The following is a 24987-nucleotide window of genomic DNA, read 5'->3' on the forward strand; positions in this document are numbered from 1 at the left end:
ATATTACAATCTATGGGGTTGTGCACATGTCTGATTTTTTTTTTTCTGAGCGATCTGCTGAAAATATCGGAGACGTCTCCGACTTTGATCCAATTGTCGGATCAGAAGCAACAATGCAAGTCTATGGGTTCGTGAAAAAAATCGGACCGCACTCGGATGACATCTGAGTGCTGTTCAATTTTCACAGACTATCAGAAAAGTAAAAGTTGAGAAACTTTTTCTTTCTTCACGTATGAGAAAAAACGATGACACTCGGACCATAGTTTGATTAACACTACCTAAATGGGTCCTAAGGGCGGCACACAGAGTTTCTTACTGCACTATGAACATGAAGCCTAAAGGTACTGTCACACTTAGCGATGTACCAGCGATCCCGACCAGCGATATGACGCGGTCAGGATCGCTGATACATCGCTAAGTGGTCGCTAGTGAGCTGCCACATAGGCAGATCTCACTAGCGACATCGCTGGGGACGGGGATCGCTACTTACCTGTCACACCAGGCGATCCTGCGTCCTCCCGCCCGGCTCCACGCGTCGCTCGTCCTCACAGCAGGAAGCGCCACAGGAAGCTGACGACGAGAAACAGTCCTGAACGTTCTCGCGCGATCAGCGATAAGCAGCGGGGGAGCCGGTCGCTGGTAAGTATCAGACACAGAGATATCGCTAGCAATATCGCTATAACGTCACTAGTTATAGCGATATTGCTAGCGATATCTCTTAGTGTGACAGGCCCTTAAGTCTAGGGACTCATTCAGGCATCGTTTTTTTTTTCATACAAGTGCTGTTCATGATTTTCATTGATAGCAATCATATCAGTTAGTCTACTTTATGGGGTAGTTTAGATGTCTAATTTTTTACATGGACCAAGTGGTCTGCAGAAAAGCATGAAGATTTGTCCTATATTGATCCAAGTGTTGGATTAAACTCGCTATCCGTGTGTTGTCACTTTTTCCCTGACTGATAGCAGAAGGTGGAGAAATCTGCATCAGTTTCGTTTAAGATAATTTAACGTTCAAATGTTTTGTGTACATGAAAAATCACTGACGTCTGATTGAGCTTTAAGGCCCTGTTCACATGTTCAATATTTGGTCAGTATTTTACATCAGTATTTGTAAGCCAAAACCGGGAGTGGGTGTAAAATGCAGAAGTGGTGACATTTATCTAGTATACATTTCCTCTGATTGCTCCACTCGTGATTTTGGCTTACAAATACTGAACTTGTAAACATGGCCTAACTTTACTCAAGAATTCAAGTTTGAAGTTACGGTCTGTTAGGCGTCAGGTTCCTGTCTGCACAGGAGGAATCCCAAGCCTTGCCTTCTGCGGTCTCCCACTCCTCTCCAGCCACAGAGGAGCCTGCTCAGCAAAGATGTCGATCCCGGCATCTTGCCCAAGCTAGTGCTGTTGGTTTGGTTGCTACTGCCACCTCTGGGTCAGCTATAGCATCCTGCACTAGCCAGCGGCGAGCAGCTCCTGGGACTAAGTCCTTCTTTGAGGCTACTGAGCATGCCCGTGGGTCGACCTCTCATTAGAGGTCAGGGGTCACATGCTCAGGTCCTGTTGCTTCCCAGATTGGTCCACAGGAAAGGTCCCAGAAGGACACTGCTATAAAAGGTTCGCAAGGGCTAGCATAGACAGAATTATGTTCTGGTGTGTGTGATGATGGATGCATGTTACTTGTGACTCATTATGATTCCCCTCCCTTGGTTGTGTATGTAATAGGGTTAGCGGAGTTAGAGTCAGCGCCTAGTAGTGGCATTGCCTATGCGCCACAGTGCATCCAGGTCTCTCCACACGTGTTAGCGCCAGAGTGTGCCATCCTGCACAAGGCACGACTGTGCCGCATGTACAGCAGCATCCGTCAGCGCGGCGCCGTGCGCCATTAGTGCGCTTTCCAGAACCTAAGCTTAGGCTGGATAGTGGCATCCGCCAGAGCAGTGCTGTATGCACGTCGTGCGATAATCTATTAGTGTAACCTCTCCTGGCATCTCAGTTGCAGCGCCGAGCATTGGTGGGTCTAGAGGGACTCTAGCCCTGTGTCCTTGGGGCTGAGTTCTGTGACAGCAGACCAGCGCTCACCTTGCTGAGGTCTGTGAGCATAACAGGCCACGGCGTTTATGTTCCAAGTTCACGAGATTCTGTGAGGCAACAGAGTCCGCCTCTGTAAACACAGGGTGACATTAACCCGCGTGATTTCATCTGTTATACCGCCATATTTTGTCCGCCATTACCGAGCAGCAGGTAACATCTCTGCACGGTGGACCCTGGGCTACGAACGCACCTTATACTATTTTTATTGTTTGGTGCATTCTGCAAACCCCTAACACTGTCACACATTCAGTATTTGGTTATTTGGTCAGTATTTTATGGGTGGCACCGCCATTGTGCTCTGACTAGTGTAGGGACTGCTCAAGTGACGGACAGTGTAAAAGAAATCTGACATGAGGTCCCCCGTATTTTAAATAACCAGCCAAGGAAAAATGGACAGCTGTGTGCTGGTCTTATTATGATGTGAAAGGGCCAATATCCATAGTATATAAAAGGGCCAACATCCATAGCATCAGCCCCCAGCTGTCTGCTTTTCCTTTGCTGGTTACTAATAATGGGGGGACCAAACTAAAACTACGTGTGTTGTCCCCTATTTTTAATAACCAGCTAAGGCAAAGCAGACAGCTGGTTGCTGATATAGCCTGGGAAGGACCATGTGTATGCGCCAATTCTGGCACTTAGCCTCGGCTCTTCCCAATGGCCCTGGGGCGGTGGCAATTGGGATAATGATTATGGGCTTGATGTCAGCTGTGTAATGTCAGGTGGCATAAAGCACATGGGTTAGTAATGGAGAGGTGTCTACCAGACACCCCCATTACTAACCCCATATTTAAAAATAAAAAGATACACACAGGAATAAAGTTTATTTGAATGAAGACTACCCCATACATGGTTTACCCATTTATTATTTAAAAAAATAATCCCAGTAGTTCCGACGTGATCCATTGTGGGTTACCATGACGTCCAACGATTTTCTCAAGCAACCTATGGAACGTTGTTCAGAGAATGGCACTCCATAGGTTACTCGCAGACATGTCTCACGAGCCTCCAGAACGTGAGACATGACCGCGCATAACCTATGGAGCGTTGTTCTCAGTTATCTTTCTTGGAAGAAAACATACAGAACCATTCACAGCCATTACACAATGTCCAGAGCTGTGCCGCAGCACCTTCAATTAGCTCATCAGTGGAGCTGCCACATGAAAAATATTGATGAACTATTGTAAGAATATATCATCAATATTAAAGTCCTATAAAACTGTTTTAACCTCAGCCCCGGTATTCCCCTTCCCCCATCCTGTGGACTCATCAATCAGAAACTAAGGTATCAGGACATGATTGTTGGAGTCTGTACACACTAAATCTGATTTTTCCTAAATTTTGGTATTTGAGAAGAACATGCTTTAAAAACCACAGGGGACTGATCCACAAGGGAGATTAGTCAGGCACACCCGCTGCCAATAAAGAGTGTGGAACTTTTTTTCTGCCAGTGGTCATTTCAATATTTATAACTTCATTCGCGTGTCTTACAAAATTATCAAGTTAAAATTTATTCCATTATATTTGGTCAAACATTTAATTAACTGTGATGTTAAGTGTATTGATCATATTGCTACTCACAACTTATGTTCCATATTTCGTCGGTCTGGAGTGCAATCAACTCTTGAATTTTGAAAAGTACTCACAGCAGTAAATTCTGAACACAGAGGGGAAATTCATCACTGCTCACCTTACATTTACAGAAGATCTGCAGTATATTCATCACCTAGGAGACACTGGGTTTTGAGCATATACATTGCACAGGAGATGCTGGGAGTAGAACATATGCATTACATGACACACTGGAGCATATACAACCCCAGGAGACACAGGGGCACATTACATCATAGGAAACGCTGGGGCATAAACATCACAGGAGATGCTTGGGCATATACATCACAGAAGACACTGGGGGCATATACATCACAAGAGACTCTAGAGCAAATATGTGATGTCACAGGTGACTGGATACTCCGCCTCCAGCAGGGCGAATTTCTATGACACCCGTGACCCTGGATACACCGCCTCCAGCAGGCGAATTTCAATAGTTACACGTCTATCTGGATACACCACCTCCAGCAGGGTGAATTTACAGAGATAAGGGAAACACCAGGGAAACCGATACAATGGAGGGCCCTGCAATAGGGAACAGGGACGTGGAGACCTCCTGCACTCCCCTGAGTCAGTGTCTCTACACTCCTGACGGTCCCTAGGCAGGTTCTGCACCTGGCGACGAGCAGGATACCTAAAAACCCTAGCTAACCCTGCACCTATCCCTTTCTAATGAATTGGACGGTGCAGAAACTAATCCCACCACTGCACTAAAACACACATAAGGAAAGTTACAAACAGGGAAAAACCACTTAGCTTTTCTCTGTTGCTATTGCTCCCAGCAACAGAGTCCAGCACCTGAGTGCAGCTTTCCTCCTGATTAGCTGCTACTTCACCAAAGCTTTGTCAGAGCTGCAAGGAACTCCTCACTGTTGCTCCTTCCACACCAGGACTCTGACTGAGCCGCAAGGAACTCTTCTCTAGCTCCTTCCTCCACCAAGGATGGTTGGAAATGACCAATATCACCAACAGTGAGTGAGACCACCTGACTCTCCTTTATAGGCAAGATCCAGAGCAATCACACCTGCTAGTGATTCTCGTGTAATAATACTAAACTAAAGTAACCAGAGTGTAATGACCCTAACGGCCACTGGGGGCAAACCTAGAACTAAAGACACCCCTGTGTAATGACCCTAATGGCCACCGGGGGCAAAAATAACTTTAAGCAAACAGCTTAAAGGAAAAATAAAAGGTTACATGTGCTTTTATCTGTCACAATCCAGCATGGATCGTGACAATATACATCACAAGAGGGACTCTGACATATGCATTTAATGAGATGCTGGGGGGCATATACATCACCTGAGATGCTGGGGGCATATACATCACAGGACAGGCTAAGGCACATACATTATAGGAGGGGCCGGGACACATACATCACAGGAGGAGCTGTGGTATATACATCACATTGGCGCTAGGGCATATACATCACAGGAGTGACTGAGACATATACATCACAGGAGGGGCCTGGGTTCATGCATCACAGGAGTAGCTGGGAAACATACATCACAGGAGTGGCTGGGACACATACAGTACATCACAGGAGGGGCCTGGGCTCATGCATCACAGAAGTAGCTGGGAAACATACATCACAGGTGTGGCTGGGACACATACAGTACATCACAGGTGGGGCCTGGGCTCATACATCACAGGAGTGGCCGGGACATATACATCACAGGAGATGCTGGGGCATGTACATCACATGAGGGGCTGCGGGCACATACATCACATGAGATGCTGGGTGCAACATAAATCCACTTTCAGGGTCCCTTAAACGCCTATATTTAAAGTCAATGCGATGATTTATTGGATTGGGGTGCACTTTAAGTGCATGCTACATAATACACGTAGCAGTTTACTCCCTTTTTATGGCATGGTGCGGTGTACGTGCACTGAAATGCGACAGTTTGTCAATATAAAGCCATTTGATATGATGAACAGTTGGGTCTATTAAATTGTCTAGTGGTCGCCCTCTAACATGGCGTCCTCCTGGGCCACATAAGCTCGCGGCTGAGACCAGGCGTGTGATGCCTCCTCTGCTGCTTTGAGCAGTTGTGAGGTGAGAACGACTGACTTTATTTCCACTTGTGATGTGCAGGACCTTCTTATAGCGGAAGCCGCATTGACCTCCAGGGAGCTGCTGACTGGGCAGTTACTGGGAGTTTTTAAGTTTCTCCAGCTGGTGCCTACTTAAATAAAAAAAAAATAAAAAGTGCTTTCACCTAAAATTACGACATAATATTGTAAATGAAGCAGCACATTATGCCGGTGACATGAGGCTTCGTGCTCTAATATAAGCTTTATATCACATGTGCCGAGATGTCACTTTATCAACAAGTCAAACTTATCACAACCAAAGTACTGCACCCCGCAGATTTTATATCAGGTATATCACTATATACCTCTATGTTGTATAGAGACCTATTACTATACATGTGTCTATGTCTGTTCTCGCATGTAGGTGGGAAATATACTAAATAGCTTAGTTACTGTATTCTGCTAAGTGTTACCATTTCTACAGTTTGTAACCAGCAGGGTGCCAGAACGGTGAATGTTTAATGCAATAATGCAGCTATACTTAGCGCACAAATTGTGCATTTCGTGTGTGCCCACCAGCCATGACGAGGCGACCATTCTCTGATGGGACTCTAATATTTCCTACCAGATACATCTGAAAGCATACACATTTAAAGGGCAGGTAGGATCCAGCCTTAATTATATGGAAATAGTCACTACTTCCAATATATTCTACGAAGAAACAAAACTGACCAACACCTCCAAACAGAATGAAATGAATGTGATCGTGCAAGCTGTTGTGTCTGCCTCCAACGTTGAGCGCTTACCAACAGTCTAAGAATATTTTTAATAAAAGCACCACTCCGGCATCTTTTTTTAATTTCACTGATCCATGATTCTTGCCTCTAGTAATGTACTTCCCAGCCACCGTCTTCTGCTCTTCCCGGCATCGCTCCTGCTCCGTTCCACCATCTTGTGACTGACCGTAAGTCAGAGGTAACGGGGTAACTAGCTTTCTCGTTGTGGCTGTCATAGACTCACATTGAGAAGTGACCTCCGGCTCACCCACAAAACACTGCGAGTCACAGACAGCGGAAGACGACCAAGGACAGAAGAAGACGGCAGCTGGTAAGTATATTAGGGGTAGAGAACTTACATTTGGAAAACCACTCCAGTGGTGAAATGCAAAAATAAACACCGGTGTGGTTATTTAACATTGGATTCTACTTTCCCTTTAAGTTTGTAGGGTTATGGACCCAGAGAGGCAAATCTAAGGCCTCACTCACATCTGCGCAAAAAAAGCTTTGATGTTCCTGAAAAGTCAGATGAGTGAATCCCGTATGGTACTCTTAGAGGGCACTTTTCCCATATGTCCGCCCAGCTACATAGGCAACCCGAAAAATGTTTTGCTCGTGTAAGAGAGACTATTATTGTAGGGCATTTTAGATTTTTAACCCTATATAAATCCCTTAGTAAAGGTCAGACTCTGGGCACGTCCATATTTTTGTAGGGATACCCCATATCAGGGTTCCCCAATGTCAGTCCTCAAGGCCCACCAACAGGTCATGTTTTCAGGATTTCCCTTGTATTGTACAGTTGAAGCAATTAACACCTGAACAATACTAAGGAAATCCTGAAAACATGACCTGTTGGTGGGCCTGGAGGACTGGAGTTGAGGAACCCTGCCCCATATCATCTATTTTTGGCTGAATTTTTTGGACATCTTACCTGCAGCTATGGCCAGTATAAACTTGACCTTCAGTACTCCAGAACAGGTCCTGTATAACTGGGTCTTATCCAGGGAATTTGGGACTCGGTATCAGCACCATTGATGTTCCGAGTAGGCGTTGCAGATACCGGGGACAACCACTCCTCCCCCAACGTGCTGCAACAGGGCGTTTTTCCTGTATGTACTCCCAGCTATGTATGCACCCTGAAAATGTTTTGCTTACTGCAGAATGTCCATCAACACTGACCAGGCATTACTTTCAAAAACACCCATTTTGCCAAAGTGTTTCTGCAGACTGCTGCTTACCCTGTGGTAATAGACCAATTCTTTTTTATTATTTCTTTTCATTATTATTATTATTATTTGATAAATTGCTTTAAAAGCAAGAATGTTCATTTTTGTAAAATGTTTCACAAATTGTGGTTTATTTGTAAAACATTATTTGTTACTCACATCACGCCTATTTTGTTTTCTAAAATACTTTCTGGGCCCAGATTCAGGCACCTCATGATTTTTGGATTTGCTTATTTGCAATATAGTTTATACTCAGTCATTTCAGCATACATGTCTTTATATTAATGTTTTGGTTTTCACATATCATGTACAGGAAATCGGGGGAAAAATTCCAAGTGCTGTGAAATTGTAAAAAAAAAGTGCGACTCTCATACCAGTCTGGCAGGGACAAACATAGATGTCTGCTGGAGACCTCTGGTTGTCATGTCAACCCATCGGCAACCTGCGGTCATGTGACACAGGCGCTGATGGGCGGGATTTCCCGTGAGCTTTCCGGAAGTGCGTGTTAAATGCTGCTGTCAGAGTTTGACAATGGCATTTAACGGGTTAACAGCCACGGGTGGATCGCAATTCCTCCCGCGGCTGTTAGCCTCACATGTCAGCTGTTCAAAAGGGCATTATAAGCGCAGCGGCCAGGAGGATCAGGCTGCGCTTATACTGCCCACTGTTAAGATTTTTCTGCGTTACAGCAGCATTCTGATTATCTGATTACCGGTTTTACCAAAGAGAATCATAAAAAGCGCCCTCCTCTAAACTGCATTCAAACATACTAGCACGTAACTGATGAAGGTCTATACTGACCGAAACGTTTTCTGCTACTACAATAAATTGTGTCACTAAGCATTAAGTTGAGTGCCAGGTTTTCATTTATTACAAATGGTTTGGGAATCTAACTTGGCACCATTACAGTAGTACACACGGTGTTTTCTCCTATATTGTAGTTACTGGCTCATGTGCAGCCACACTGTAGCTCCTGATGCACACGTAGCCACACTGTACCTCCCAGCACATGCGCAGCCACACTGTAGCTCCTGGCGAACACACAGCCAAACTGTAGATCCTGGTGCACGTGCAGCCACACTTTAGCTCCTGGTGCACACACAGCCACACTGTATCTCCTGGCGCACGTGCAACTGGGTCGCCCTCCTAGGGCCATGGGGTACTCGGTACCGGGCCCGTTGGTTTCAATGGGAGATGTCACGGCAGCTGGGACACGGCCCGTGGCCCTGGGCGCCCATTGTAAAAGGGGGGAAATGTTCAGTGTGCTTATGATGATTAGAATGAATGAGTCGTGACGCCACCTGTGGTGTTCGGCAATGAAGATGTTGAGCCGACGCTGCAGACAGATCCTCTGGGACAGATGGTGTGGTGCAGCAATGATGTTATAGCCCTCCACAGGCAGGGCTGCAGTCCCAGGGCAGAGTAGGTGAAGTGACACTTAGATGATGTAGTGTCGGGCGCAGGGAATGTAGCAGCACTGGGCAGGTTGAAGCAAGAATAAGTGGAGGACACCAGAACATGTAGTTCCAAAGCTTTACTCATAGTCTGTTGTGGCACCAGAGCCTGCATCCGTGCCGTGTCCTCCGGGTCAGGAGCTCAGCCAACTTCCAGGTAAGATGAAGTGCTCCTTTCCAACACTCCGCCAACATATGTGACTTTTCTGAACGTCTCCCTCTTGGCGCCTTTAGTGAAGTACTCACAGTACTGAGTTACACTGGAGTTCCTAGTGTCAGATGTTCCTATGAACTCTACTTGTACGGCAGACAGCTGTAGCCTGTTTCGGGGACTCCTTACTACCTAGTCCCGACTCTCTTACGTTGCTGTTATGTCCCCAAGTCTGGTGTGGGAATAAAGCGGTGACAACTTCTATTCCTCCGGTGTCTGCTGCAGGACCATTAGTACCCATACAGCCTCGGGGACCGGACCCCGGCCTTGCGCTTAGAACTTGGGAAGGGTTCTCCTCTAACCCTGATCCTTGGTTCTCTTCTTCTCCTCACGTTCTGTACTAATTCTTTCCTTCTTATGGAGAGTCAGGCTTTCTATTAATGTTCCTTTCCTGTGCCAGTGGACCCAGATCACTGAGGTCAGCTGCAGCACTTCCTGCATCCATCCCACTCAGGGGATCTCCTTTCACAGACTGACCTCGTCAGACTCCTGTGACTAACTGACTAAATCCCATCCTCTTCCCACTCTTTTAGTGCAAACTAAACTCCACCTGCCTCCCAGCACGTTTCGTGTTCCAAGCAGGGAACCACCAAAGGGTGCTTTGCTACACTACTATGTTGTGTGGGATGCAGGTGTTGGAGTGTGGTCAGGTGTCTCCACCTTACCTGGATAGTGGGGTACCACACCTCAGGAGGAGGTGCAGTACCTCTGTGGTGACAACCCTCAGGGGCGCCACATACCCCCCCGTTAAACACAGCACATCCGCGGGCTGCAAGAAAGCAAAGGTTGACAAATACAGGAACATACAAAAAAAAATTTTTTGAAATGCTTAGTAAACAATTCTTATCTAAACTTCTCAATATGAGAGGCACTGTTTCTTGAATGTTACAAAACAATTTGAATTAACTATCTATGTTCTAATACAGTACTTAATTCAAAAGTGCTATTGGCAGTAACTCACTACCACTTCAAATATTCTTCATCAACACATCTCTTCATCATCTCTTCTTTCACATTTTCTACTTCCTCTTATTAACCTTAAGTGACAATCGCTGATGCCTGGTTCGTCACCTGCAAGTTTTTCAAATCTCTATTCAAATATCAAAGCACTGATCTAAATTCTATAAAACATTCACTATTTACTTTCTCTATCAAAAATGCTAGACATTATTAATAAGTGCAATATAGACATTGATCCAGCAAAGATGTCTTGAAATGTCCTTATTCTTAATGAGGTTGTCCTTATTAAAAAACTTATGTAAAACCAAGAAAGGGCACCTAAAGAGGTGCAACTATATACAATAAAGTTTGTGATTCACTCCAAGTTCATGATCACTGCAGTTCAATAAGAAAAGTGCTGCCAATGAAGCTGGGCAACAAAACTGGAAACATCATGATAACCAAAAAAAAAATAGAAAAATAGAAAAACTAGCAAACAAGCACAATGGTGCAAATACCGTCCTGGGTAACAAAGTTAGTTATTTTCTCATTTATTTTTGGGATTCCCCTCCTGGGGTGCTGGAAGCTGATGACTTGGGCTGCTGCTTCCAGGGGAGAACTTCTGGACATCCTTTTCCTGTTGACTGTTTACAATAGGACGAGGTGGTGGCAGCTGGGTGGATGGCTGCCCGAGATACAGCTGGTGTAACTACCTGTGCCATGGGATGGGCGACAGGGGTAGATGTTGCCGGCCTGGCATTGGTAGGTGTGATCACGACAGTGGGTGGTACTCCTGCTGGGAGAACATAAGCATGTTCCTTCTTATAGGCCGCAATGAAGTCTTCAGGAATGCAGCGCACGTTCATCGCGTACCATCCATGTAGCCCCTCATGCCGGGTAAAGGTTACATATTCCCCCGGTTGCAGATCCCTAGCAGGGTGTCCCTTCCTCAGGTGCGACTCCACATCTCTCCTGCTGAAGAACAGGTCACTGATCCTCTTGGGGTCTGCAATGAACCCAAACCCCGTTCATGGTTCACATTGAGGACCTGTCCCCATCCAGCTGAGTCCCGGGGACCAAAGTGACCGGCACGGACCTTCTCCTTCTGGTCCAGATCAGGGCCCTGCACAGCCAGCCTCCTCCGTTCCCTTTCTCTTTGCTCGGCTGCCAGCTGACGAATGGTGTCTTGGCAACGAGCCTGTGTCTCATCTCCCTCTTCCCGGGGCCTGCTACTACCCACAGTGGACAAGGGCACGACTGCCAGTGGTTCAGGTGTTTCCCCCCAGGGCTCGGAGTCCCAGTCCCAGACGAGGTCCAGCACTACTTGTCCGGACGCTGCAGCAGCTACACACCCGGAGGCTTTCCCAGGGACAGGGGCAGTAGACGTACCTGGTGCGTCCTGGCGGTGTTCTGGCTCCTGTGCAGACTTGAGGCAGCAGGCAGCAGCAGGAACATCCTCAGGGATAGTCCATTTGGATGTCGCCAGCGTGGAGCAGATGGCGGCTCTGGGTCCGCAGGGGTCTCTAGTGGGACCTGCGCAGCCGCATCAGGTCCAGGTGGGAGCTCAACTTCTTCCTCCACTTCAGCTCCCAGGCCCTCAGACAACTCCTCCTGGCAGGCCTCACCTAGCGGTGATGACAGCGGGGAGATGGTGATAGACGCTGCCGGTGGTAATGCAGCGGCCGCAGGCTCTACAGGGTTTGCCTGGGGGAGATCCGGTGCAGCAGTGGCGGGTAACGGTGACTGGGGTACCGCTGATGGAGGCCCCTCCTGGGCGTACTGCCAGTTCATCCTCCATAACGCCTCCTGCCTCAGTCGCAGATGGGTGGTCAGCTGGGCTATCTCATCCTCCAGCTGCTGACAGTTCATGCCGGAAGCCAGATCGGAGCACCATTACGTGGTGGATATTCAGCTCAACCTCCCTTCGCTCTTCAGGCCTCCTCTCTCCTTACATCATGGTGCTCTCTCCTCCTTCTTCTTCCTTTCTAGACTCTTTTCCCGCCACCGACTCTCGCTCCTCCATCTGAGGGCGGCGTCTTCTTCCTACTCCTCCATACCAAGCTAGTATCGGAACCCCTTGGGAGGTGGGCCATGTTGCAGTTGCATAGAAGTTCAGGCAGGGGAGGCCCAGAACAGTTCGCGATCTTTTCTTAGGACCACCCATATTGTCACGCCCTTCTTCTCCGCGCCGGCGGCCATTTTTAGCGTTCATTTTACAGTCTATCAAATTGGGTCTTTTGCACATTTCCACAAATTTTTAAGTCCAATAAATCGTAGGCACACAGAACCTGGTGGCACCGGGCTTCGTCATCCTGTTCGTGATGCCAAAAATGGGTCGCCCTCCCAGGGCCGTGGGGTACTCTGTACCAGGCCCGCTGGTTTCAATGGGAGATGTCACAGCAGCTGGGACCCGGCCCGTGGCCCTGGGCGCCCATTGTAAAAGGGGGGAAATGTTCAGTGTGCTTATGGTGATTAGAATGAATGAGTCGTGACGCCACCTGTGGTGTTCGGCAATGGAGATGTTGAGCCGACGCTGCAGACAGATCCTCTGGGACAGATGGTATGGTGCAGCAATGATGTTATAGCCCTCCACAGGCAGGGCTGTAGTCCCAGGGCAGAGTAGGTGAAGTGACACTTAGATGATGTAATGTTGGGCGCAGGGGATGTAGCAGCGCTGGGCAGGTTGACACAAGAATAAGTGGAGGACATCGGGGCATGTAGTTCCAAAGCTTTACTCACAGTCTGTTGTGGCACCAGAGCCCGCATCCGTGCCGTGTCCTCCGGGTCAGGAGCTCAGCCAACTTCCAGGCAAGATGAAGTGCTCCTTTCCAACACTCCGCCAACATATGTGCTTTTTCTGAACGTCTCCCTCTTAGCGCCTTTAGTGAAGTACTCACAGTACTGAGTTACACTGGAGTTCCTCCTGTCAGATGTTCCTATGAACTCTGCTTGTACGGCAAACCGCTGTAGCCTGCTTCGGGGACTCCTTACTACCTAGTCCCTGCTCTCTTACGTTGCTGTTGTGCCCCCAAGTCTGGTGTGGGAATAAAGCGGTGACAACTTTTATTCCTCCGGTGTCTGCTGCAGGACCATTAGTATCCATACAGCCTCGGGGACTGGACCCAAGCCTTGCACTTAGAACTTGGGAAGGGTTCTCCTCTGACCCTGATGCTTGGTTCTCTTCTTCTCCTCACGTTCCATACTAATTCTTTCCTTCTTATGGAGAGTCAGGCTTTCTATTAATGTTCCTTTCCTGTGCCAGCGGACCCAGATCATTGAGGTCGGCTGCAGCACTTCCTTCATCCATCCCACTCAGTGGATATCCTTTCACAGACTGACCTTGCCAGACTCCTGTGACTAACTGACTAAATCCCATCCTCTCCCTGCTCTTTTAGTGCAAATTAAACTCCACCCGCCTCCCAGCACGCTTCGTGTTCCAAGCAGGGAGCCACCAAAGGGTGCTTTGCTACACTACTATGTTGTGTGGGATGCAGGTGTTGGAATGTGGTCAGGTGTCTCCACCTTACCTGGATAGTGGGATACCACACCTCAGGAGGAGGTGCAGTGCCTCAGTGGCGACTGAACCCTCAGGGGCGCCACACAACCACACTTTAGCTCCTGGTGCACACACAGCCACACTGTATCTCCTGGCACACACATAACCACACTGTAGCTCCTGGCGCATGCGCATCCACACTGTAGCTCCTGGCACACGCGCATCCACATTGTATCTCCTGGCGCGCACACAGTCACACTATAGCTCCTGGCGCATGCGCAGCCACACTATAGCTCCTAGGACATGTGCACCCATACTCTAGTTACATGCATTCTGGATATGTCAAGAGAATGTCCTCTTGGCATCCATCAGTCTGGAATGCCTCAACTTCCCTTTTTTTTTCTAATGTAAAAGATAATAAAGGAAATTCACTATGTCTTTAAAACAATTAAGGGGTTAAATTCTAAAATTCCATTTTATAAACCATTTTATGCCATTCCTCCTCCGACTTCACATCACAAGAAAGTTTCCGTTCCTGTATAATTGAAAGTGAAGCCATTGATAAGGCTGAATAAGAATGCTGTGCCAGCAGATGGATAAATTGAAAATGACCAGAATACTTTCGGCAGGTCTCTCCCTGCGCCCAATTTCTGTACTAAGTCACCAACGTGAGATCTATTGACATTTAGAGATCAATTCTCATTTTGATCATTTCCAGAGAACAGAAACTCTTTGACCTAACGCCACTCATGTCCACAACGGAGCAGACGGAGACATCGCCTCCCTCCAGATATCGCTGTCCACAAAGTCCTGCCGTTATGTCCTTATCTTTTTCATAATTAACACATTTTGTTTAATGGGGTTATCCAAGTTTAGGAAAACATGTTCTCTATCCAAAATGATGCCACACCTGGTTGACTTTGTTATTGCAACTCACTCCATTTACAACATTATGCAGAAATAACAGGTACATACTGTCGGCCAGTGCGCCAGCGATGTTTTTGGGGAAAAAGTTTTTCTAAGCATTAAAAACTTTTTCAGCATTTTTATTAACAGCAAAGTGATGATCTTCTCTGGATATCCTTAAGTGGTCACTCACCATAGTGAACATGGGAGGAATAGAAAATGTTCTTGTGTTCAGCCTACACTCAGGATCTGGTCCACAGAGATTCCTCTGGGGTTCCAGGCTTTGTTATAACAATGGACCCCTGTGGTCCAGCAGAATACAACCCCATTCTGGAAATCCATCTAAAGCATTTATCTAACCTTGTTTATATCAAACCAGCATATTCTGTAATGATGTACAGAGATTCTTCTCACCATTTGCGCTCGTGTACATGATAATAAAAAGCGGATGAGTGCTGTCATTATTCTCCATATCTGATTGTTATTTCCTTAGACCAACTTGGAAAAATAGCAGCATTCACGATTTGCCTCCGAGAATCAGATGGCGGTCACCCACTCAACTCTATTGGTGCATGCAAAAATGGGACCATGCTTGGATGATATCGAGTGCGGTGGTCCGATTTTCCATGGACCGATAATATAGAGAAGGTGGAGAAAATGTTCTTTGTTTTTCTCCACCTTTGAGAAAATTGGATCACACTCTGATCAAACTCTGATCAGACTCTAATCATGAGGAAAAAACAGTCATGTGACCCTAGCCTTTCCATCATTCCCTGTCCCATAATCCATTTTTCTTATCGAAGACAAACATTGGGGTTCAATTTCAATATATTCCATTTAACTCATGAAACTCTATTCTATAAATGATAGCTCCCGGCGCATGTGCCAAACGTATCCATAGGGTCTTGAGCATTCTATATGTGTCAAAAAGAATCCCTCGTTGGGCTGGTATGGGTCTACATACATTTTTTATACAGAGGCGTGCAAAGAAAAAGTCGTCTTTCGCGATGCGCCTGCAGTGTGAATACGAGGTTCCCCATCAACAGTCTGCTTTGTTATTCCATGTAGCCAAAAAACGGAAATCCTGATGCATACTGTCCAGATGTTGCCCAAAAGAACACTCTTTTGCCTCCACCTGGTGAATGGAGCTTCTGGATGCATTTTAGCGCATGCACTGGCCATTTTCTTGGCATATATAGTAAATATGCACTGCTAAGGAAATATGAAAAGAGCATTAGTTGTAAAATAGGCACCATAGTTCAGGCTAGATAATAACCTCATCACCTGGCATTGTAAACACATTTCTCGTCCAAACCCGATCCCATGGCTGACGTTCAAATTTATTATTTATCTGCCTTCTGCTTGATCTCAAGCCATGGCGACTTGATGGATGAACGTTCTGTAGGAAGATCAATCTTGTGCAAGACTAGATAGGTCCATCAGGGTCTTCTCTGCCGTTATCTTGATAGTATCAAGCCATCGGGTTGCTGGTCTTCCTCTTCACCTTGTTCCTTCTATTCTTCCGACCATGATATCCTCCTCCAGTGATTGCTCTCTTCGTATGATGTGTCCAAAGTAGACAAGTTTGGTGATCCTTGAGTCGAGGGACATGTCTGCCTTCATTTGTTCCACCATTGATTTGTTTGTTCTTTTTGCCATCCATGGTATTGATAGCATCGTTCTCCATCTCCACATTTCGAAGGAGTCGATTCTTCTTCTGTCTTGTTTCTTTATCGTCCAAGTTTTACATCCGTATTTTAACAAAAATGGTGCCAATTCATAAAAAAAAACTTGATACACCCCTTTTGCAGTAGTGTAGCACAGCTTATTGATGGATGCCAAAGTGATAAATATGGCACGTAGCAATTGCACAGTGTTTTTGCTACTTTTTACCCATCTAAATCTCAGTGCATGACTTGATACATCATATATAAAGTGCTCTCAGTGAGAGAAACAAAATAGGAATCTTGTGGGTATGATACCTTTTAATGGCTAACAAATAATAGTGAATGTTGTTACAAAGCAAGCTTTCGGGACTGCTTATGTCCCTTCATCAGGCTGATATCAGCTTCATGAAGCTTCATATCAGCCTGATGAAGGGACATAAGCAGTCCCGAAAGCTTGCTTTGTAACAACATTCACTATTATTTGTTAGCCATTAAAAGGTATCATACCCACAAGATTCCTATTTTGTTTCTCTCACTGAGAGCACTTTATATATTTTTTTCTACTGGCTAACACGGTACCAAACCACTTTTTTCGTTTTACTTGATACATCATATTTCTGATCTTCGTAGTAGTAAAATAATCATCCAAAGTTGGAGTTTTTGCTGGCACTTTGTATCTTATGAATTAGGACCCGTGCAAGTTAATGGCTTGGCTCCACTTCACACTGTGATCAGTTCCAGTAGCTTGTCCCGGCTCTTAAAACCGTAACCCTCACAATTCATGCTGAAGCCGTAATCTAGAGCGGAGTCAGAGTGATCATTATAATAAAAATAAAATGGAACCAAAACTACAGTGGAGAAACACATGGCCGGTGATATGGAGAAATGCACATTTCAAAGTTATTCTCTATTTAGCAAGTTCATTTTACCAATATATGATTTCTCCGACATCGTCCTGTTCTTGTCTCAGTGACGAGCAGAAAAAATATTCAGTGTAGTCAGGAGGAAAGTACGACCAGTGCGGACAGAAAAGTTATATATTCAGAGACAGGTAGATCCATAGAGAGACAGGTAGATCCATAGAGAAACAGGACGCAGGGTCGCCATCAGGGCATTACTGCCCTGAATGGCGTATGGGGCCCGGTCAGCAGAGGGGGCCGGCATTGGGCCCGTCTCTTCTGCTGATTGAGCCCCAGAGGCAGGATTCTGATGGTGCAGTAACTGAACCCTGCGTCCAAGATGCAGAGTTCAGTTACTCTATTGCCGTGCGGGCCCGGGCCCGCATGGCAATAGATAAAGCCGCCAGCCAATCGGAGGCTGGCAGCCGACGTCAGCGCACACTTCCCGGAGTCTGATGTCATTGTCATTCGCCAGCGAGTGCGCTCTTTCTGCCTGGAAGGAAGAACGCTCGCCGCAGGAGCATGGCAAGGTAAGGAGAAAGGTGTTTTGTTTTTTTTTATTTTTATTGAAAGCAGCAAGCCGGCAGGATGAAGACAAGTGTCCATCCTGCCGGGGGCAGAATGGAGACAGGGGGCAGGATGAAAGACATGGGGGCATGATTGGAGACACGGGGCTTGATTGGAGACACAGGGGGCATGATTGGAGACACGGGGCAGGATGAAAGATATGGGGCAGGATTGGAGACACAGAGGGTATGATTGGAGACACAGGGGGCAGGATGAAAGATATGGGGCAGGATTGGAGACACAGGGGGCAGGATTGGAGACACGGGGCAGGATGAAAGATATGGGGGCAGGATTGGAGACACGGGGGCATGATTGGAGACACAGGGGGCATGTTTGGAGACATGGGGGTAGAATGAAAGATATGGGGGCAGGATTGGCGACATGGGGGCAGAATGAAAGCTATGGGGCAGAATTGGAGACATGGGGCAGGATTGAAGACATGGTGGCAGGATGAAAGATATGGGGGCAGGATTGGAGACACGGGGGCAAGTTTGGAGACTCAGGGGCAGGATGAAAGATATTGGGGCAAGATTGGAGACACAGAGGGCATGATTGGAGACACAGGGTAGAATGGAGACACAGGAGGCAGGATTGGAGACATGGTGTGGGATGGAGACAGATGCAGCAGGAATATGGGGCAGGATGGAGACAGATCGGGCAGGATGGAGACAGATGGGGCAGGTTCATGGCACAGGATAATGGGACAGATGGGGCAGGATAATGGGACAGCTGTGCCAGGATGGGGGATATTATTACCATAGGGGCTCATTAATGGATATTATTACTGCAGTGATGTATTTATTTCATTTTTTGAATATACTGTTTTAAATGGGGGGCGGTCCTGTTACTGTGCAGAGTGATACTATGTTGCTTTTTTTTCTTCATTTGGTGTAGTGTAGAAGTTGGGAAACAAATAAGTAATGTGTTCTGCAAGTGGAGCTCTAGATAACTGTTATTTCCTGCAGAGACAAGCCCTGGCTGGAAGAAGTGACGGCAATCTGTGCTGGATGAAGATGAAAGACTTCACCTAGAGGCGTCACTGGTGAGTCAGTGTGTTACCTATACACTGATACTATGCACTGTATACTATATACAGCGGTCCTGTGTACAATGTTACCAGTGATCACTGTATTACCTTTTCACTGACACTGCATACTAAGTACAGATCTCTTGTGTGTAATGGCACATATGGTGATATTAGTATTGTGTTCTTTTTTATTATTGATCAGTATTGTAGTATTCAGTCACAAAGTGGTGGTAATATGTTGTTCGGCCATGGTGTGGTGGTATTTGTTCCTTGTATGTGGTATTATAGGTCAATGTGTGGTGGTAATATGGTGTCTAGTCATGGTATGGTGGTATTTGTCCCTTGTGTGTGATATTATTGGTCATTTTAAAAATATACCTAAATTGTATTGGATATTTTAACAAATGTTTAATAGGTTAGAGTAGAGTAGGGCCTGGCCAAAAGAGTCTACCGTGTCATGGTGGCGGCTTAAAAAAATCTTTTGGCCAAAACAAAGGCTGCTGGTTATATGTGTGATCTGGTGATGGTAACTGGTAACGTGTGATTGGTGAGAAGTGGAGTTTTTCCAAGAGAGCGATGGGGCTGTGGACAGTTTGAGGGGTGGAGACAGGGCTGGGGTGGAGCCTGGGCAGAGTCTCAAGGGGGCCCCGAAAATTTTGCCAGTATGGGGCCCCAAAATTCCTAGTGGCATCCCTGACAGGATGGCAAGCAGTTGTGTATGTACACAGTGAATGCACCAGCAGAATAGTGAGTGCTGCTATGGAATATTATACAGGATGTAACTTTGATTAGGATTATAAATGTATGTACACAGTGGCTAGATTATAAAGCCATATTCATATTTGGTATTTCTTTGCATAAAGTATAATCAGTATGATATCAAGATGTAGGAGACAGATGGAAACAAATATGGATCAGGAACAGTCCACACATGGCCTTAAGGAACAGTATCCCCACTTCTCGTTGTAATTATGAAGGTCTTGTGTTTAGACTATGTGATCTCTATATATAAAACTGAATGTATGTGTGTATCACCAACGAATCACGAAGCATCTTTCATTTCACCAGAGCTGTTCAAAAGAAGCTGAGCTGTGATTGGTTGCTATGAGCAACAGTTTCCTTGCAACCAATCACTAAGCATCTCTCATTTCACCAGAGCTGGATAAAAGAAGCTGAGCGGTGATTGGTTGTTATGAGCAAGTTTCCCACTTGACAACACCTCAGCAGACACTGACATGGTGGGAGAAATCTAGCATCCCCGGGAACATAAGCTCCCAATGATTGTCTGCCCCTCAGAAAGGAGCAGAGAGCACATGACAGAAATGAATCCCCCTCCCATGGCCATATACACATCACACATCCTCCATCCCATAGGCACATCTTCCCTCTTAAAGGGATCTCCGGTATGGAAGTCAGGGCAAATCCATCCAACGCTTTGGTTTTGACTCCAGGCCTCTCTTAAAGGTATCCCCGGTATGGAAGTTAGGACCGTTCCACTCAGCTCAGTGGTTTTAACCCCAGGGTCTCTTAAAAGGATCATTGGTATGGAAGTTAGGGCAAATCCAATCTGCGTTTTGGTGTTGACCCCAGGCCTCTCTTAAAGGGATCTCCTGTACGGAAGTTAGGGCAAATCCCTCAGCGCTCTGATTCTGACCCCAGGGTTCTATTAAAGGGATCATTGACATGCAAGTCAGGGCAAATCCACTCAGCGTTCTGGTTCTGACCCAAGGCCCCGCTTAAAGGGATCCCATGTATGGAAGTGAGGGCAAATTCACTCTGCGCTTTGGTACTGACCCAAGTCATCTCTTAAAGGGATCCTCGGTACGGAAGTGAGGGAAAATCCACTCTGCACTTTGGTATTTACCCCAGGCCACTCTTAAAGGGATCTCCAATATGGAAGTTCGGGTAAATCCCTCAGCACTCTGATTCTCACCCCAGGTTTCTATTAAAGGGATCATTGGTATGGAAGTCAGGGCAAATCCATTCAGCGCTCTGGTTCTGACACCAGGCTTCTCTTAAAGGGATCCCCGGTATGGAAGTTAGGACCGTTACACTCAGTGCTCTGGTTCTGACCCCAGGCTGATGGAATGAAGTGGGATATTATGGGTAGTAGTCCGGTGGCTCTGGCTGACGGGATGATGCGGGATATTAGGGGGAGTAGTCCGGTGGCTCTGGCTGATGGGACGATGTGGGATATTATGGGTAGTAGTCCGGTAGCTCTGGCTGACGGGATGATGCGGGATATTAGGGGGAGTAGTCCGGTGGCTCTGGCTGACGGGATGATGCGGGATATTAGGGGGAGTAGTCCGGTGGCTCTGGCTGACGGGATGATGCGGGATATTAGGGGGAGTAGTCCGGTGGCTCTGGCTGATGGGATGATGTGGGATATTAGGGGTAGTAGTCCGGTGGCTCTGGCTGACGGGATGATGTGGGATATTAGGGGTAGTAGTCCGGTGGTCTGGCTGACGGGATGATGTGGGATATTAGGGGTAGTAGTCCGGTAGCACTGGCTGACGGGATGATGTGAGATATTATAGTCAATGTGGCTAAAGTGTGAATACGATACAAGATTTTACAATCTAGTTGTATTATCTGCTGTTACTAGTAGTGGAATACACACTACAGTACATTGTGGATGAGAAGCACCATGTGAAAGGAAAGTAAAGCCCCCTTCACACATAGCGATATCGCTAAAGCGTCACCGATTTTGTGACGCAACAGCGATATTGGTAGCGGTCTCGCTACATGTGACACTTACCTCCCCACTGGATATCGCTGATCGCGCGAGAACGGGATGGTCCATTTCTCGTCATCGGCTTCCTGCTGGCACCGACGAGCGACTCCATGGATGCGGGCGGAAGACATCAGCCTCGCTGAGTGTGACAGGTAAGTGACAACCGCCGACCGCTGCTGCATCGCTGGTGAGATCTGCCTGTTTGGCAGCTCACTAGGGACTATTTAGCGATGCACCAGCGATCCAGACCGGGTCGTATCACTGTCGGGTTCGCTGGTGCATCGCTAAATGTAACGGCACCTTAACAATGATTCCTTCTGTGCATTACAGAGGTAAAAGACAGTCAGGATTTTCTTTGGACACAGTTGTACATTCTTGAGAAATCCTTATGTTGAAGTCCTCAGTCTCCGCAAATTACATATTGGAGAGCTGTATATTGTCCATGGGGCTGCGGTCTCTTGTGGAGCACTGCATCCTTGTTCGCGAGGAGGGAAAAACAGAAAAGTGCAGTCAGACATTAGTCGTGTTATCACTGATATGATTTAGTAGGGAAAGTTGCTCCTTGCTTTTCATGGCATGGATGGCCAGAGTCCAGCAGAGGGGCACTAGCAGCCCAGCCACACTTGTTCATGGATTGTATCTGGTGATATGTGCCACAGCTGCCAGGACCATAGCAAACGCCAATCCCGGTTGTTTAACACTCTAGATGCTGCAGTTAGTAGCAACCCTGGCATCTAAGCGGTTAGACAGAGGGAGGTGACTCCCTGCATCATCCCAACCTCCACCACTTCCCGGTGATTGTCTAATTAAATGTTCGTCAGCGGTTTTGCGATGTATACATTCCCTAGTGGCACTAACATAAAAAAATGATGAAAAAGTCGCTTCTATCTTAAAGTTGTACTATTGAGAACATCAATGAAAACAGTTATGGATCTCAAAATATGCACAAAAAAATATTTTTTAATGTTTTTATTGCTCAAAAAAATAGTGTAATAAAGTTAACATTTATACTGCATGATAAATGCTGTAAAAGTAAGACCTGATTAAAAACATGATTGGATTACTGGTTTTTTTTTTTTTTCAATCATGGTAAAAAAAAACCCATAAAATCTGATTTAAAAAATGTACCCCGAAATGGTAATATCATAGAAATAAAAAAAGTTGAAAAAAACAAACAAAAACCCCTCCATATTGTGAAATTATTTTTTTCCACTCCCCCCTTAAAAACATCAACTAAAACAGAAAAAAAAAATATTTCATCCATTGACATAAAAATGAAAAAGTTACTACTCTTGGAAGTTGGGGATGAAAAATCAAATTTAAAAAATACCATGTCCTGGAGGCCGAATGAAAATGTTTCCTTAAGGGTTTAATCTGTTTAAGGCCGCGTTCACAAGTTCAGTATTTGGTCAGTATTTTACATCAGTATTTGTAAGCCAAAACCAGGAGTGGGTGATAATACAGAAGTGGTGACGTGTTTCTGTTATACTTTTCCTCTGATTGTTCCACTCCTGGTTTTGGCTTACAAATACTGATGTAAAATACTGACCGAATACTGACCGTGTGACCGTAGCCTAATACTAACCCTATAGTCCTTTTCCTTTCCTCCTTTAATAAAAAAATGTATTTTTTATTCTAAATTTCAGCCTCTACGTTGTAAGATCTCATTAGACATTCTAAGTGAATTGTGACCGCGGTGTCAAAAAACAGATTTTTTTTTTTAAATGTATTTTTTTCTTTTATATTTTTTTTTTTTTTTTTTTTTTTTTTAGATTAGAAGCCATAAATGTTTATTAAAAGAATCTATAATGAAATCAGTTTTGTTGTGTTTTTAATAGCTGCCTTGAGTGTGTTAGATAAGTGAGCGAGAGTTGTTAATCATTAAGTCCTCAGGTTGCAAAAAAAGTATTTGCTAGTATTGCCACCTAGGGGCCTGAACGCAACTCTCCACCCTGGAATAAAATGGAATTGAACAGGTGCCGCTATTGACAACATGCATATGTTTTTGCTTTATTGCCCACATGCTAACCATGTTTCTTCCGCTAAAAGATACTTCTAAAATATCCCCAGGCAACTGGAGGCTTTCTATATAATCCTTTCGAGGTGATTAGTATTTGCATTGCAGAGGAGGCCTCCAGGTCGCTGCCTCGGTTCCTCTCTAGACCCGGACAGACCCCCTTTCTATATCTTTTCTACATTATTCATCTTCCATGTGTTTGTCCAGTTTCCACCGTAAACAAACCATTCATCATACGGAGCCGTTCCCTTTGTTGTGCACAGAAATACAGTTTTAATTTTTGATGAAGCAACTAATCATATTACCAGAAAGATTAAGATGTCTGCAAAAAAAAAAGAAAAGTGGAGCGATTCCTAAGTCAGACGCCAGATTTCAATTTCGACATATTTGTAGAATAGTAATTGTGTCTATCGCCCCTCACATTGACCTTGTCTTGTAATTGTTGCTCTGTACGAGACTATGATGTATGATCAGAGTTACTGATACCTGTTAATAAAGACCTGCCTGCAGGGGCTGACACTGATAACAAAGGGCCCCTGTGCAGGACGGGTGTCTGGGCCCCTCACGCCCGTACATTTACCTGCTTATTCACAAGAGCCACAATATAATACAAATCTGCAAATACCGCCACGGCACAAAAAATCTGCAAATAATACACATATTACACATGCATGTCATGGGGTTACCGCAACTATGTGGAGCCAGAAGACCCCAGCGTCTGATTGCTCCTACTCTGGCGCTAAGAAGAACCACTTCTCATTCATTTTAAATGTGTTTATTCCTTCTGGCAGAACAGGGGTTAATCAGACATGTTGGAAATTTTTAGAGTATCTACATTACATATTGGTCAAATCTCCCTTTTTCTGTTACTTCCTAAATAATCATAGAGTAAAGCTCAGCTTATTTTCAATGTGGAGCTCAAGTTCTGTTTATTTCCCTGGTCAAAAAAAAGTGACTTTTTGGTGTCCGTTCCTTCCCTTCTGGCCCCAAGCACCTGGGTTACAGAGCTATACAGTAAAAATCTGTCTTTCTGCAGTCACCACTAGAGGGAGCTCATTAGTTTACTGCATACTGATTCTACAGTAAAGTCAATGATAACCTAGTATGCAGTACAATTTTTTTTTATCAATAGTTTGTTTTTAGTTTTAATTCCAATTTTGACTTTTGTCCCTTTTTCAAAACAGTGTAGTAAAATCCCTGGTAAATCTACATTAATATCTGCTCGTAACACATTTGAAAACTCTTCACAGATTTGCATACAATTAGCTTTGGATTTGCAGGTGTAAGATGTGCCACAAGTGGATTTACCCACAGATTTGAGTGAGAGGCTG

General features: G+C 45.6%; 1 protein-coding gene across 1 annotated transcript in view; it reads left to right on the plus strand.

Moving 5' to 3' along the window:
- Positions 1-24987, plus strand: part of USH2A (usherin) — a 994545-nt gene that overhangs the window by 929357 nt on the left and 40201 nt on the right. The window lies entirely within an intron of this gene.

Source organism: Dendrobates tinctorius, unplaced genomic scaffold (assembly GCF_039654945.1).
Source record: "Dendrobates tinctorius isolate UK_male_01 unplaced genomic scaffold, ASM3965494v1 ptg000201l, whole genome shotgun sequence".
Lineage (NCBI taxonomy): Eukaryota > Metazoa > Chordata > Amphibia > Anura > Dendrobatidae > Dendrobates > Dendrobates tinctorius.